General features: G+C 44.1%; 1 long non-coding RNA gene across 1 annotated transcript; it reads left to right on the forward strand.

Annotated features, from left to right (window-relative positions):
- The first annotated feature begins 1,860 nt into the window (after positions 1-1,860).
- Positions 1,861-14,631, forward strand: LOC114041600. Its single transcript, XR_003568934.1, has 3 exons — positions 1,861-2,162; positions 13,235-14,359; positions 14,449-14,631. It is a non-coding gene; the product is annotated as an uncharacterized LOC114041600 (long non-coding RNA).
- Positions 14,632-15,317: the final 686 nt, after the last annotated feature.

Consider the following 15,317-nt stretch of genomic DNA (forward strand, 5'->3'; position numbering starts at 1 on the left):
ACCAAAAAAAAAAAAAGAAGTAAAGAGACCTGGGACATGAAGACATGTCAGCCATAATTGGGAGCTGTCTCTCACATTCCCGTTCCTCAATGGGTTTCCTTAGTCCTGTACTTTCCTGTCAGGTTTCTCTGTGTGTCCCCCTGGACACCATCTGCTTTGGGGGCAGACTGTGACTCAGGTTTAAGGGTGGATTACTGATCTATTTTGATCATTGCCTTCTATTGTATAAGTGTTATGATTATCCAAGTCTTTATCTTCTACTGAGTTTTGTGGTCAGTCATTCCTGCCCTGAAGGCTATGATTATCTCTGCTTTTGTCTATTTTTAAGTAAACATCTTATTTTTAAGAGTCAATGATGGGAAAAAAAAAAAGAAAAGAAGAAAAGAGTCAATGATGACATTATTTCTGCTGCAGATTTCCTAGGGCCCCACTCCACTCTGACTCTTGGGCCCACTCTTCTTTTGTTTTTGTTTGTTTGTTTGTTTTTGCTTTTTGGCTAGGCAATGGGGTTAAGTGACTTGCCCAGAGTCTTGCAGCTAGTAAACGTTATGTGTCTGAGGGTGGATTTGAACTCAGGTCCTCCTGAGTGCTCTATACACTGAGCCACCTAGCTGCCCCTCCCTCCCACTATTCTTTTGGATAGGTCCTATCTGCCCTGCTAGAAACTAACTGCTCCCTGGCATTTCCATCTGCTGTAAACTGAATAATAGTAATAACTAACATGTAAATAGTACCTACTGTGTGCCAGGCACTGTGCTAAATGCTTTCCGATCATTATCTCATTTGATCCTCACAACAACCTTGGGAGGCAGATGCCATTATTATCTTTGTTCTACTGTTGAGGAAACTGGGGGCAGGCAGAAGATAAGTGACTTGCCCAGGTTCGTACAGCTAGCAAGTGTCTGAAGTTAGATTTGAATTCAGGTCTTCCTGACTCCAGGTCTAAGCACTTTATTCCTTGTGTCACCCAGCTGCCTTTCAAATATGAAATGTGAGCTCCTTGGAAGTAAGGACTGTTTTGGTTTTCTATTTGAATCTCCAGCATTTGCACATAGTTAGTACTTCGCAAATGCTTTTCCATTCCATGAAGTTGACTGATGTTGTGCAAATAGGAAACATACCGGTGGGGGCTCAGCAACTATATATAGTGCTGAGTAGTAGGAGTATGTCTTACCTCACATCAAAGCGTTCCAGACCCGAAAGGTGAGAGAAGGAAGGTTGGGCAGGCCAGGGTGAGCAGAAGATGGTGGACGTGAGGAGGCATAATGTGCAATCAAGCTGGGAGAGCAGTGAATGGGGAAGATTGGGTTACATGAGTCCCAGAGAGAGAGAAAAAAAGGGGTGCCAGTGCCCTGTCACACACCACCTCCAGACCACTCAAGCCTTTCAGTTTGTCCAGTGGCAAACCGTCCCTTCCCATCAGAATCTGCAATTTTTAAATTGGTTGCTGTTCTTCTCTTCAGAGACAGATGTAAAGTGATCAGTCTCCAGTTACCATCCCCATCTGTCAATCAACAAACATATATCAGGAGTTTACTACATGCCAGACATGGCATCCCTACATCAAGAGTTTTTGCATAATCAACTGTGTCTGGCAATTCATCCCCCCCCCTCCCATCCAGACAGGGGGGTGTCTCTCTCTTTCTCTGAACTTGTTAGGGCTCACTGTAGGCCTCCCCAAATCTCTCCCAAATCTTTGTTTTTAATTAAAAATTTTTTTTCCTTCCAAATCTTTTTAAAAGATTTCCACATTCAGCTTCTACTCTACCTAGATAAAAAGACCTCTTCCTGTTTCTGTGGGTCTTGCTTCCTGACACTTTGCTAAAGTTTCGGTTTCCATTTTGGTCAAGGGAGCCTCTAAAGTGCATTCCTCAAATCAATAGTGCAAATAAGGACCGTTGAAGTATCCAGGCAACAATCAAATAAGTGGAACAGATATGCAAATGATGATGGAACAGCGAACACCTACAACTTGCATGTGAAAGGCAGGCTGAGGTGATGGTCTCCATGGCCCATGTAATTAAGCAGAAGTTTGGTCCTAAATCTTTGCCAGCAACCTCTGCTACTACAGGCAATGGGCATTTATTAGTCATCTGCTATGAGGGACAGGACATACAAATGCAACAGCGAGTCTATCCTTGGAGGATGTGACATGCTCACCAGTGAGTACATGCAGGGTGTCCATAGTGCAGCTCGGGGAATCAGGAAGGCCTTTGGAAGGAGGTGTTCTAGGGGGCCCTTAAAGGGAGGGGTGGGCTCCAAGAGCCGGTGGGGAGGACCTGGAAGGCGAGAGGACGAAGGTTGGGCAGGCCAGGGTGAGCAGAAGATGGTGGACGTGAGGAGGGATAATGTGCAATCAAGCTGGGAGAGAGAGGCCGGAGCTAGACTGGGAAGGACTTTCAATACCCAGCAGAGGCGCTCGTATTCTAACGTAAAGATGGCGGCAGCCATTGACCACTAGCAGAGCAAGAGAGGGATGTGGTCTTTGGAATAGCCTTGACAGGGCCATGGAGAGTGAGCCGGCAAGAGGAGAGAGGCTGGAAGTCCTGGAAGTCGGGACTCCATTTAGAGAGGCCGTGGGGCCCAAACTAGATTAGCTGTGGTGGGATGGACATGGGAGGTGTCATGGGGATGGGATGAGAACCCTGATTGATGTGGGAGGTGAGTGAGGGGGGAAAATCAAGGCTGATTGAGTGACTAGAAGGAAAAGGAAGAGAGGGAGAGGGACGACTTCAGCAGGTGAGGACGCTGAGCTCCAGCTCAGTCACGTTGAGCCGTAGATGCCCACTGGACACCAGGGAGAGATGTTGTGGAGGGAGCTGCAGATTTAGCACGGGAGCTCAGGAGGCGAGTGAGGGCTGGTGCGTAAAGTTACTAGTAAACAATGGTATTCACAAGCTCCAGCCATTTAGAATCCTACTGAAAAAAATGGTCAATCCACAGGCAGGGAAAAGGGGAAAAAAAAAATCAAAACCCAGGCTTGTAAGAAACAATTTCCATGAAGAAATGAAAAAAAAGTCCAGAATTGTGAACCAGGAAAAACGCATTTTTGGAAAAAACCCAACATTTTCAACAATAAAAAAATCAGCTGATAAGGAAATATCCTTTAACTCAAAAACTCATAACCAATAAAAGAAAAATTATCCTGGACAAGCTCCGACATGTGACACTCGCCTCAGACCTTGCCCTTTGTCATCTTATTAATTATTCAGCCAAACAGGGATACTCACAGCACCTGCCTCCCAGGGTGACCGTCCTCATAAAGCACTTGGCACAGAGCCGGGCACATGCTAAGCGTGGTACCTGTTATTGTTATTACTGAAGGATGACAAGGTGTTTGTGCTGGAGCACTCACAGAGCCGTGCTTGACCTCGGGAGGACAGAGCCAGAAGCCGGAGGGGCAGAGCTCCCTAAGGGCCCCCTCGGGGTGGACGGCAGGGAGCGATCCTGGCAGTCTGCGGAGGCAGTGGCCTCCCTCTCTCCATGCAAAGACTGAATGACTGATTGTTGAGGGTGTGAGCCCCGGACGCCTCGAGAGCAGGAGAGCCACATGGCTGGCCAGCCTCGGGCTTTTGGGAGCAAGGCTGGCGAGGGGAGGCTTCTGCAAGTGGTCCCCCTCTCGTGCTGAGGCCTAGAATCCATTAGCCCAGGTGGGTTGTACAGAATGGCTGGGAATGCAGATGTGACTTGGAGGTCTCTGCCAGGACTTGCTGGGCACCGAACCTGCCTCAGGGAGCTGCCTGCTCTGTGATTCATACAAGGCCAAAGGAGGGGGTTGCCCCCCTGCCCCCCCCACCCCCTCTTAGCCTATGATGCTTTGGTACCAACCCCAGTCAGGCATTCAGGAAACTGGTAGACCCCCACCCCTCCCTGGGAGGCCAGAATTCAGGGCCATCCCAGAGAAGGGAGATCGGACATGTCCTGCGCCACTCCCAGGGCTGAACCCGACAAGGAACATTCCAAGGACACAGATTTCAGCTAAAATAAGGAAGGGCTCACTGACAGTCAGACGCAGCCAGCCATGACCGCCCCGTGAGCTCGCGTTCCCACGGTTTGTCAGAGGCCTCCAAGGAAGAGGCAGGCTCTCACTGGGGAAATGAAGAGGCGAGTGTTGACTGTGGGCCAGGCCTTGGCCCTGCCCTCAGGGAGCTTAGGTTCCCATGGGAGAAGACGACTCTCCAGGCAGCGGAACAGCTGCGGGGTGGGATCTGGGGCGCGGTATCCAAGCAGGGGAACGGTGGCTCAGGGAGGTGCCCACTACCCAGAGGAGGAGGAGCCCTGGCCGCTGCCCTGTCCCTTTGCCCTCCTATCCCGTCTTCCATCGTCAGTAACTTGTCCGAATAGGTCAAGGTCCGGTGGTTTCAATTCCCTGGCATGCCTTATTTACTTCTCGTGACAATGCCTCCTCCACACTTCACACTAACTGTGACCTTTGCTCCAGCTTGACAGCCGCCTGCTCTGACTGCACGGGCTGCTGACTCAGCAAAGACTCGTGTCTTCCTGCTTGGTCAGGTCTCATCGGTTTCACTTTTGGTGACGGCATTCGTTGCCTGCCATAGCCAACTCCTTGCTGAACCTTTCCTTTTCTTTTCTCATCTTATTCATCTATTCTTAGTTTTCACCAATCACTTTCATAATAGTGTACTTCGATCTGCCTTCAAACTCTCCAGACTGAGCCTTTTCTTTTCTTTTTTAAAATTAATTTATTGTTAGTTTTCAACCATCACTTCCATAAGCTTTTGAGTTTTAAATTTTTCTCCCTCTCCCCAAGACAGCGTGCAATCTGATATAGGCTCTACGTATACATTCCTATCAAACATATTTTCACATTACTCATGTTGTAAAGAAGAATGAGAACCAATCGGAGGAACCACCAGAAAGAGGAAACAAAACACAACAGAAGAAAAAAAAGAGAGAAAACTGTCCTTCAATCCGCATTCAAACCCCATAGCTCTTTCCCTGGACGTGGATAGCATTTTCCATCGTGAGACTTTTGGAGACGGACCGAACCTCTTCTTGAAGGGCGTGTGTACCATGAAGAGGTGCCCAGCTTACGGGCACTTTGGGCCCAGCCCTTCCCTTCTTCCTGTTCTTATCCTCAGGCTCCTTACCTGTGTTCTCGGAGGTACCTTTCAGCATCCTCATCTAGTCCCGGCTTTGCTTGAAGCCTGAGTGTCAAATACGTAGTGACCAAGTTTGGAAAGTCTGGTTGGGTTCCTCGGGGAGCCTCTCTACCTCGTCGTCCTCCCCGGCTGCTGTTGGGGCACGCCTGGGCTTTGGAAGCCCTTTGGGCAGCTGTGTGGGGCAGGGCCTGAAGAAGGGGAGAGACACGAGGTTCTGTCAGGGGGCTGGGCAAGAAGCGACGGACTCCGTGAGCGAGGAGAAGGGGGTGAGTCCAAGGGATAAGGCTGGGGAACCAATTGGAAGTCGGGGCTGAGAGGGAAGAGGCAGGGGTGAGGAGCCGGGATGACGGGAGGAATGGCGCCCTCAAAAAAGTCAGACACTTATTAAGCACCTCCTGTGTGCCAGATGCTGCGCTAAGCGTTAGGGATACAAAGAAAGGCGACAAACAAATGCAGTCCCTGCCTCAGTCTCCTCATCTGTAAAGTGGGGACAATAATAGCACTTACTCCCCCCCCCTCCCGTGGTTGTTGTAAGGATCAGCTGGGATAGTCTGCAATCCTTAAACTTTGCGAACCTGAAACGTTGTAGAAATGCTAGTTATTATCATCATTATTTTAGCCCGTCAGAACTGATGAATCTCCTGAGGGAGCGAGTATGGAGAGAGAAGGAAGGGCAGTGTGGTCTACGGGAAAGAAGACTGCTTTTGGAGTCGGGGGACACAGATTCAGATCCTACCTCTGAAACTTCGTGCCTGTGTGACCTTGGGCAAGTCGCTTTCCCTCTTTGGGCCTCAGTTTCCTTCCCTGTAAAATAAGGACATTGGACAAGAAAGCTTCCAAAGACCCTGCCAGCTGTAGAGGAAGGAGCGGAGGCTCTGGGAACCTTCATCTTGCGTGGGGTGTTCCCCGCATGAAGCACGGGAATGTCTTGGGGCGGCTCAAAGGGGCAGGACAGACGCCTCCAACCTCTTCTCCCCCAGCCTTCTCCAAGGGAGACTCATTCCTGCCCGGAGGGGAGCAGGAGGCTGGGGCCACAAGCTTGGCTGCTCTCCTCCCCTCAGAGAGAGCGGGCACTGAGCCACCAGTCCATCCGTCTGCTCCCTTCAGTAGCGCTAGTCTAGAGGATGTGATTCTTAGGTCCAAGCTAACTTCTGGTCCCTGTTTCATTAATGGGGGTTAGCAGGAGGACCCCAAGCTTTATACCCACTCCGTTCCCACCAAATGTGGGTTCCACAATGATGCACTGAGCCACAGCAGAGCAAAAACGCCAGTACCCCAGAAATCGGAGAAGGGCTCCATCCTAGAACACCTACCAGACAGTATAGAGGGAAGGGGCTCTCCCAGCAAGAGCCGGATAACTCGGCTTTACCAAGACGGACAGCTCCAGGGTCACCCCCAAGGGTCTCTAGAGTAGCAAACTGGGGATAGGGACCTGATAGAGACTGCCGGCTTCTCTCATGTCCTCCCAGAGCCTTTTCCGTCAGCACCCTGATGTGGGCCCGGCCTCACCCATCTTCCCTCTTGAAGCTGGCCACCAGAAGTGCCCAAAGCTATGAAAGAGAACTCTTCTCCCACTCTCGCCAACACCTCCAGTTCCGATGCAGACACAGGCACTGGTTTTCCCCAGTAAGGAGACAGTCCCATACCAGTGGGCTTTGGGACTTGGGTCTGAGATACATGTTTAGGGGTCAGCAAGTGGAGACTGAGAAGGAATGGTCAGTCAGTCGGGAGAAGAACCAAGAGAAATCAGTGTCATGAAAACCTAGAGAGGAGAGAGTCTCCAGAATGGTGCCAAAGATCCACAGAGAAGTCAAGAAGAAGAGAAAAGGCGACCAGTTACTGTTGGCAACCTTGGAGAGCTGTTTCCATTGAGTGGTGGGGTTGGAAGAGAGATCGTAGGTGTATGCAGTTCAGTAGAAACATTTAGTGAGTTATTTCTTTTAAATCAATTTTATTTTATTTTCAGTTCCAAATTCTCTCTCTATACCCTCCCCTTCCTCATTCATTGAGAAGGAAACAAAACTGGTTTTAAATATGTATAGTCATGCAAAGCAAATGTGTACATTAGCCATATCCAAAAAAAAAAAGCAAGAAAAACCAAGAAATAAAAAAAGGTAATACACTTCAATGTACATGTTGCCCTCTGAGTGTGGATAGGGTGTTTCCTCATTACTCCTTTGGAATTGTGGTTGATTACTCTTTCATAGTTGATTATCTCTACAATATTGCTGTTACTGGATAAAATTGTCCTCCTGGTTCTGCTCCCTTTGCTTTGCATTGGTTCGTAACAGTTTTTCCAGGTTTTTCTGAAACCACCCCCTTCATCATTTCATATAGCACAGTAGGGTTCCATCACATTCATACATCATAACTTGTTCAACTATTCCTCAATTGATTGGGCATTCCCTCAGTTTCTGATTCTTTGTTCCCATGAAACAAAAGCTGCTATAAATATTTTTGTACATATGAGCCCTTTCTCTCTTTCTTTGCTCTCTTTTGGGGTATAGATCTAGTAGTGATATCGCTGAGTCAAAGGGTATGCACAGTTTTATGGCCCTTTGGACATCACTGCAAATTGCTTTTCATTCATAAACAGTACATTAGCATACCTATTTTCCCACATCCCCTCCAGCATTTGTCATTTTCCTTTTCTGCCATTTTTGCCAATCTAATGGGTGTAAGGTAGTACCTCAGAGTTATTTTAATTTGCATTTTTCTAATTTTTGGTGATTTAGAACATTTTTTTTCACATGTTTATTGATAGGATAGATTTCTTCCCCTATTCATATCTTTTGACCATTTCCTGTTTTTCTTCTAATTTTAGCTGCATTGGTTTTGTTTGTGCAAGAACTTTTTAATTTTATAAAATCAGAATTATCCACTTTGTGGCCTGTGAACCTCGCTATCTCTTCTTTGGTCATGAACTCTTCCTCTATCCATAGATTTGACAGGTAATTTCTCCTATGCACCACTAATTTGCTTATGATATCATTGTTTATGTCCAAATCACGGACTCATTTTGAGCTTATTTTCATAGATTGTGTGAGATGTTGGCCTCTGCCTAGTTTCTGCAGACTACTTTCCAGTTTTCCCAATAGTTTTTGTCAAATAGTGAGCTCTTTCCCCAGTAACTTGGATCTTTGGGTTCATCAAGCACTATGTTACTGTGCTTCTGTATATTGTGGACCTAATCTAATCCAATCCACTGATCCACCATCTATTTCTTCCCTAGGACCATATTATTTTCATGATTACTCCTCTGTAGGATAGTGTGAGATCTAGCATTGCTAGGCCACTTTCTTTCCTGGTTTTTTTTTTTCTTTCCCATTGATTCCATTGATATTCTTGACATCTTGTTTCTCCAGATTTTGTTGTGATTTTTTTCTAGTTCTATGAAATAATTCTTTGATAGTTTGATTGGTGTGACATTGATGAGAAAATTAATTTAAGTAGTTTTGTCATTTTAAAAATATTGACTTGGCCTATCCATGTTGTGTAATCAATATTTCTATAATTATTTAGATTTATCTTTGCATGAATAACATTTTGTGATTGTGCTCATATAGTTCCTGTTTGTGTCTTGACATACTCCCAAGTATTTTACACTGTCTTTAGTTATTTTAAAGGGAATTTCTTTTTCTAGCTCTTCCAGCTGAGGTTTTTTTTTTTAAATATACATAAATGTTAATGATTTGTGTGGATTTATTTTACATCCTATAACTTTGGTGAAAGGCAGCTAGGTGGTGCAGTGAATAGTGTACTTGGCCTGGAATCAGGAAGACTCATCTTCATGAGTTCAAATCCGGCCTTAGACACTTACTAGCTGCGTGACCTTGAGTAAGTCACTTAACCTTGTTTGCCTCAGTTTTCTCACCTATAAGATGAGCTGGAGAAGGAATGGCCACTCCAATATCTTTGCCAAGGAGACCCCAGATAGGGTCATGAAGATCAGACACAGCTCAGCAACAAGTTTGCTGAAGTTGCTAATTGTTTCAACTAGTTTTTTAGTTGATTCTCTAGGATTCTCCAACTGTGCCGTCATATCATCTGCAAAGAGTGATAGTTTTGTTTCCTCATTTCCTAGTCTTATTCTTTCAATTTCTTATGCTTGTAGTATTGCTATAGCTGAATTTCCAGTACAATATCGAATAGTAATGGTGAAAATGAACATCCTTGCTTCACCCCTTATCTTATTGGGAAGGTGTCTCGCTTATCCCTATCAAAGATAGTCCTTGCTCTTTGTTCTGAATGAAATGGATGAATATTTACAAAAGTTATAAATCCCCCAGGTTAACAGAATAGAAAATAGAATCCTTAAAATTCTTATCTTGGAAAAAAGAAATTGAACAAGCTGTAAATAAAAGTCATAAGAAAAAAAATCCGCAAGACAAGATGGATTTACAAGTGAATTCTCCCATACATGTAAAGAATAATAAATTCCAATGTTACATAAACTAATTGAAAACATAGGTAAAGAAGAAATCCTATCAAATTCCTTTTTTGACACAAATAAGATCTTAATACCCATTTCATTAATTGTCAGTTTTAATGGCATATAGTTGGGCAAAATAGCTCCTAGTAATTGCTTTTATTTCATCTTCATTGGTTGTAAATTCACCTTTTTCATTTTTGATACTGGTAATTGGATTTTCTTCTTTTTAATAATAAAATTAGCCAATGGCTTATCTATTCTATTGTTTGTTTTTAAACTAGGTCCTAGTTTTATTTGTTAGTTCAATGGTTTTTTACTTTAAATTTTGTTAATCCCTTCTTTGGGTTTTCGGGATTTCTATGTTGATGTTTAATTAGGGTTTTTTAATTGGTTGTTTTTTTATATTTTTTTGCTATATGCTCAATTCATTGATTTACTTTTTCTCTGTTTTATTGATGTAAGTAGGGACATGCATTGTCCCCTAAGCACTGCTTTGACTGTATCCTACAGATTTTGGTAGATTGTCTCATTATTGTCATTGTCTTTAATGACATTATTGGTTGTTTTTATGATTTATTCTTTGATCAATCCATTCTTTAGGATTAAGTTATTTAGTTTCTAATTAACTTTTAATATATGCTTCAAAAATCTTTTATTGAATGTAATTTTTATTATGTTATGGTAGGACAAAGATATATCCAATATTTCTGTTTTTCTACATTTGTTTTGAGATTTTTATGCCCCAAATGGTCAATTCTTGTAAAAGTGCCAGACATAGTTAAGAAATAGGCATACTTCTTTCTATTCCCATTCAATCTTCTCTGGAGGTCTATCACATTTAACTTTTCTAAAATTCTATTCATCTCCTTTCTTTCTTGTTTATTTTGTGATTAGATTTATTTTGACCTGAAAGGGATAAATTGAGGCACCCCACCATTATAGTTTTACTGTCTATTTCCCCCTGTAATTCATTTGATTTTCCTTTAAGAATTTAGGTGCTATTCCATCTGGTGCATATATATTCAGTATTGATATTAATTCATTTTCTATGGTACCTTTTAGTGAAGTGTAGTTTTCCTGTTTATCTCTTTTAATTTGGTTTATTTTTGCTTTTGCTTTGTCTCAGATCATGATTGCCACCCCTGCCTTTTTCACTTAAGCTGAAGCATAACAGATTCTACTCCAGCCCCTTATTTTAACTCTATGTGTATCTTTCTGTTTCAGATATTCTTATTGTAAACATTTTCTTGTTGGATTTTAGTTTCTAATCCATCCTGCTATCCTTTTCTGTTTTATGAGTGAGTTTATCTCATTCACTTTCACAGTTAATTTGCCTCCATCCTATTCCTTATTCTTATCTTTCTCTTTTTTTTTCAACCTCATCCCTCTTTCAGAGTCTATTTTGCTTCTGATCAGTGCCTCCCTTAATCTACCCTCTCTCTTATTCTCCACCCTCCTCTTTCTTTTAATACCATTTCCCTCCTACTTTCCTGTTAGGGAAAATGAATTTCTGTACTCATTTGTGTGTGTTTGTGTATTCTTCCCTCTTTGAACCAGTTCAGATGAGAACGAGGTTCAAATGTTGCCCACCCCACTCTATTATCCCCTCCATAGTATAAACTCTTCCTTGTTTGTCCTGTTTATGTGAGATAATTTTCTTCATTCATCTTCTCCCTTCCTTTCCCAGTGCATTCCTATTCCCCACCCTTCCATTCTTCTTTTGAGATCATCCAAATATAATAGAATCATACCCAGGTTCTCTAATTAGACTCCCTGGAAGACCCCTAGTGAAGATAAAGTTCTGAGGTGTTACATGCATCATCTCCCCATATAATAATGCAAAGAATTTTTTAGTCTTTTATGATTTCTTACTTATATTTACCTTTCTGTGCTTTTCTTGAGTCATATGTTTGAACATCAGATTTCTGTCCAGCTCTTGTCCTTTCATCAGGAATTCTTGAAAATTTTCTATTTCATTAAACCTCCATTTTTCTCCTAGGAAAGATTATATTCAATTTTGCTGGGTAAGTTAGTCTAGGCTATAATTCTAGATCCTTTGCCTTCTGGAATATCACATTCCAATCCCTCTGTTCCTTTATTGTAGTAGCTACCAAATCTTGTGTGAACCTGACTGTGGCCCCATGGTACTTGAATTCTTTCTTTCTAGCTGTTTTCAGTATTTTCTCCTTGACCTTAGAGTTCTGGATTTTGCCTATAATATTCCTGGGAGTTTTCATTTTGGAGTTTCTTTTAAGAGGCGATAAATTCTTTTAATTTCTACTTTCCCTTCTGGTTCTAAAATATCTGGGTGGTTTTCCTTTAAAATTTCTTGAAATATGATGTCCAGGCTCTTTTTGTTTGTTTGTTTATTTGTGGCTTTCAGGTAGACCAATGATTATTGTGATAGATGGTTAATTGAACCCGTATTTTATTGGACTCTTATTTTATTCTAATCAGTATTAATCAGTTTCATATAATTCCATAGGGGTGGTCATTATCAGTTCTGATAGTAGGCCACAGAGTTGTGAACTGCCCACTGTAAATTCACTTGCTTAATCATAGGAAGCTAACTAAAGGACATCCACCCTTGTTTTTCCTTGTTATGGTGATCAAGGCTAGTGTGGTGGAGGTGACTCAATGACGTGGAAAGCCCTCTCCCCCCCAGCTATTTTTGTTGCCCCTCCATCCCTTCTCATCCCTCTATTGCCCGACATGGGGTGATAACCATGAGCAGTTGGCCAATGAGTGAGCCTTGTTTCCGGACTGCACCCTGTCCTCCTTCTAGCCCATCAACCTATATAGATGTCTTGATATCTGCTCATCAGCCCAACTCCATGCCCCTGTTCATTGACTCTGGTAAGACCTCCTGGAAGGTCAAGATAGGTCTGTTAAGGTCTGCTCACTAGCCTGTTTGTCAACCAATGGGATTCTGTATTTTGTATAGACCCTCATAGAGGGTCAAGGGCAAGGTCTATCCACCAGTCAGATTCTGTATTTTTGTTCTGCTTCACCTGTATTGTCTGGGTATTAAGCACTAGAAAACTAAGGCCCTCGAGGAAGGGGATATCTCAGATCATGAGGAAGATCTGAAGTCCACTTCATCAAAGGGGACCATGGACCCTTTAATAAAGTGCCATTGGCTCAGAGCTCTGCCTCGATGGTTTTTATTACAGACTGGACAAAAATCTGCACATCATTTAATTATCTCTCCTCAGTCTATTTTCCAGGTCAGTTGTTTTTTCTATCATTTCATGTTTTCTTCTATTTTTTCCAGTCTTTCGGCTTCATTTAATTATGTCTTGATGTCTCACGGAGTCATTAACTTCCATTTGGCTAACTCTCATTTTCAAGTAGTTATTTTCTTCAGAAACGTTTTGTATCTCTTTTCCCAAGCTGTTCTCTTTTCATAACTTTCCTGGATAGCTCTCATTTCTTTTCCATTTTTCTTTTTTTACTCTTAATTGGTTTTTTAAATCTTTTTTTTTTCTTCTGTTTTTTACATCTCTTTGTTTAGCTCTTGCTTTAACTGGTCTAGGAATTCCTTTTGGGCTTATGTCCAGTCTGTATTTTCCTTTGAGTCTTTGTTTGCAGAGATTTATCAAGTCATGGTCTTCTTTTGTATTTTTGTCTTGAGTTTCCCTGTCCCCTTAGTGACTCTTTATGGTCTTTTTGTTGTTAGCTCATTTTTCACTTTGGACGTCACGTTGTGAGAAAAACCTGAGCACATTTCTAGGAAGCCAGGAAGATGTGTATTGATGAAGAGAGGTTGAAGATAAGAGAAAAAAAAAGGGCAAAGTGCTAGGAGAGATGGGCAATAACGTGATCCAGGACACAAAGAAGAAAGCTGATCTTGGCAAGCCAAAGGGTCACTTCCTTTTCAGAGACTAGGCTGAAGGAGGAAAGAGTGGGTAAAAATCCACAGTGTTATAAGATATGGAGGGGAGAAGAGGAAGCTCATGACAGATCACCTCAACCCTCTTGCCTCATGTCCTCTGCGGGGGTTACTTGTCCAACTCAAACGTACATCAGTGGACCAAAGCCCTACAGAAGAGCTGACACCTTCAGGTCTTTTAGGGATTAATGGGAGGGTCACTGGGGTTTCTACTATAATTGCTCATGAACCACCAGCAGCGTGCTTCCCACCAATGAGGAGATATATTTAATTAGCTTGTTGACTGAGTATTTGCTGCACAGTTGTAGCAGAGAGAGTTGGCACAAAAACGGTTCCCCTGCTGATCTGGGGCATGCACCTCCACGAGTACATACAGGTGCCCAAGAAGATTGGGCTCACACTCAGAGTACAGTGGCGGTGAGTCACATGTGCGACAAAGGATGATCTCACAGCTCCAGGTGCTGAAGATCCATTCTCACCTCATGGTGTGGCTGTCCAACGGGCTCTGAAGGTTCTGAGGTTCCTGTCTTCAGTGGGCTTAGAGGGTCTCTCAGGCCCTTTTCCAGAGCCCACCATCAGCAGCTACGTCCCGATGGATGCTGATGGGAAGTCCAGATCTGGTGACCTTTCAGAGCTCAGAGATCATCCTCTGGCTGACGGGGGGAAGGGAGGAGAGAGATCTCAGTGCTCCCCAAAGGGCAACTCCCTGGCCGGCCACCAAACCAGCTTGACCTCTGGATCCTGATTCCGAACTGGCAGGCTCTGAAGCTGCGTCTGAGTCTTTCAGCCAATCCCAACGCATTTCCTACCTGAATTCATTTGACTTCATTACTTCACTCCCCCAAACTGACTAATGAGCTGATTTCTTGGCATTGACCTTCTCTCAGAAGAGACCTTGGTAAGCGATGAGAGGTATGTGAAATGGTACCTACCGTGTCCTTGCTATGTATCCCTTCCCTGCTCTGTGTGGCTAGCTAAATCTCCTTTTGTTTGATCTCCAGGTTGATGTCAATCCGGTTCCAAACTTGAAGCCCGGGGCGATCCTGAATTGGGCTGGGCCCATGACAAGTATCGGTGAATGTTCCCACCACACTTGACTGCACCTGGGTGGATAGAATTCTGGACTTGGAGTCTGAACCCTGCTCAGACACTCCATAACTGTGTGACCCTGGGCCACTTTTGCCTTCCTCCTACCCGTTTCCTCATCTGTGAAATGGGGCTGATTAAAGCACCTGCTTCATAGGGTTGTTATGAGAATCGAGTGAGGAACACGGAACGGATTTTGCCAACCTTTATGTGCTGTAGAAATGTTAGATGGGATGATGATGGGGAGGTGGTCATTCTGCTCACTAATGCTATGCGTCTGGAGGCAGTGTTTTGTTACTGTGTTTGGTCTTCTTCAATGACCTTTCATTAAACACTGTTGCTTTCAGGGCCTCGAGGCTGTACATGGCTTTCTAGGTCCTCGGGTGCGCCCTTTTGACCAAGTCCAAGTTTTACAGAACAAACCTTTTTATTAAGGGGATGTGTTCTGTGGAGTTTGGACTCAGTCAAAGGGCCACGTGTGGCCTCCAGCCTGCAGGTTCCCCACCCCTGCCCCAGACCAAACTCCCCTCTTTCTGGCCGTGCCATGCCGTCCTGCCGGTCATTCAGATGCACAACCTCGGAGCTGTGCTCGAACCCCGATTTTCCTCCGCCCCCCCCATCCAACCAGGCGCCATATCTTGTTCATTCCACAGCCTCCCCCTTCTCTCCCCTCTGCAGCTGCTGCCCTGGGGCAAGCCCTCATCACCTGTTCCTAGTTCCCCACCTCTCCCCTCTCCAAACACCTGCCAGCCAGGTCACTCTACTGCTCAAGAGGTTTCCTCTG

Source organism: Vombatus ursinus, unplaced genomic scaffold, assembly GCF_900497805.2.
Source record: "Vombatus ursinus unplaced genomic scaffold, bare-nosed wombat genome assembly UNPS02014175.1, whole genome shotgun sequence".
Lineage (NCBI taxonomy): Eukaryota > Metazoa > Chordata > Mammalia > Diprotodontia > Vombatidae > Vombatus > Vombatus ursinus.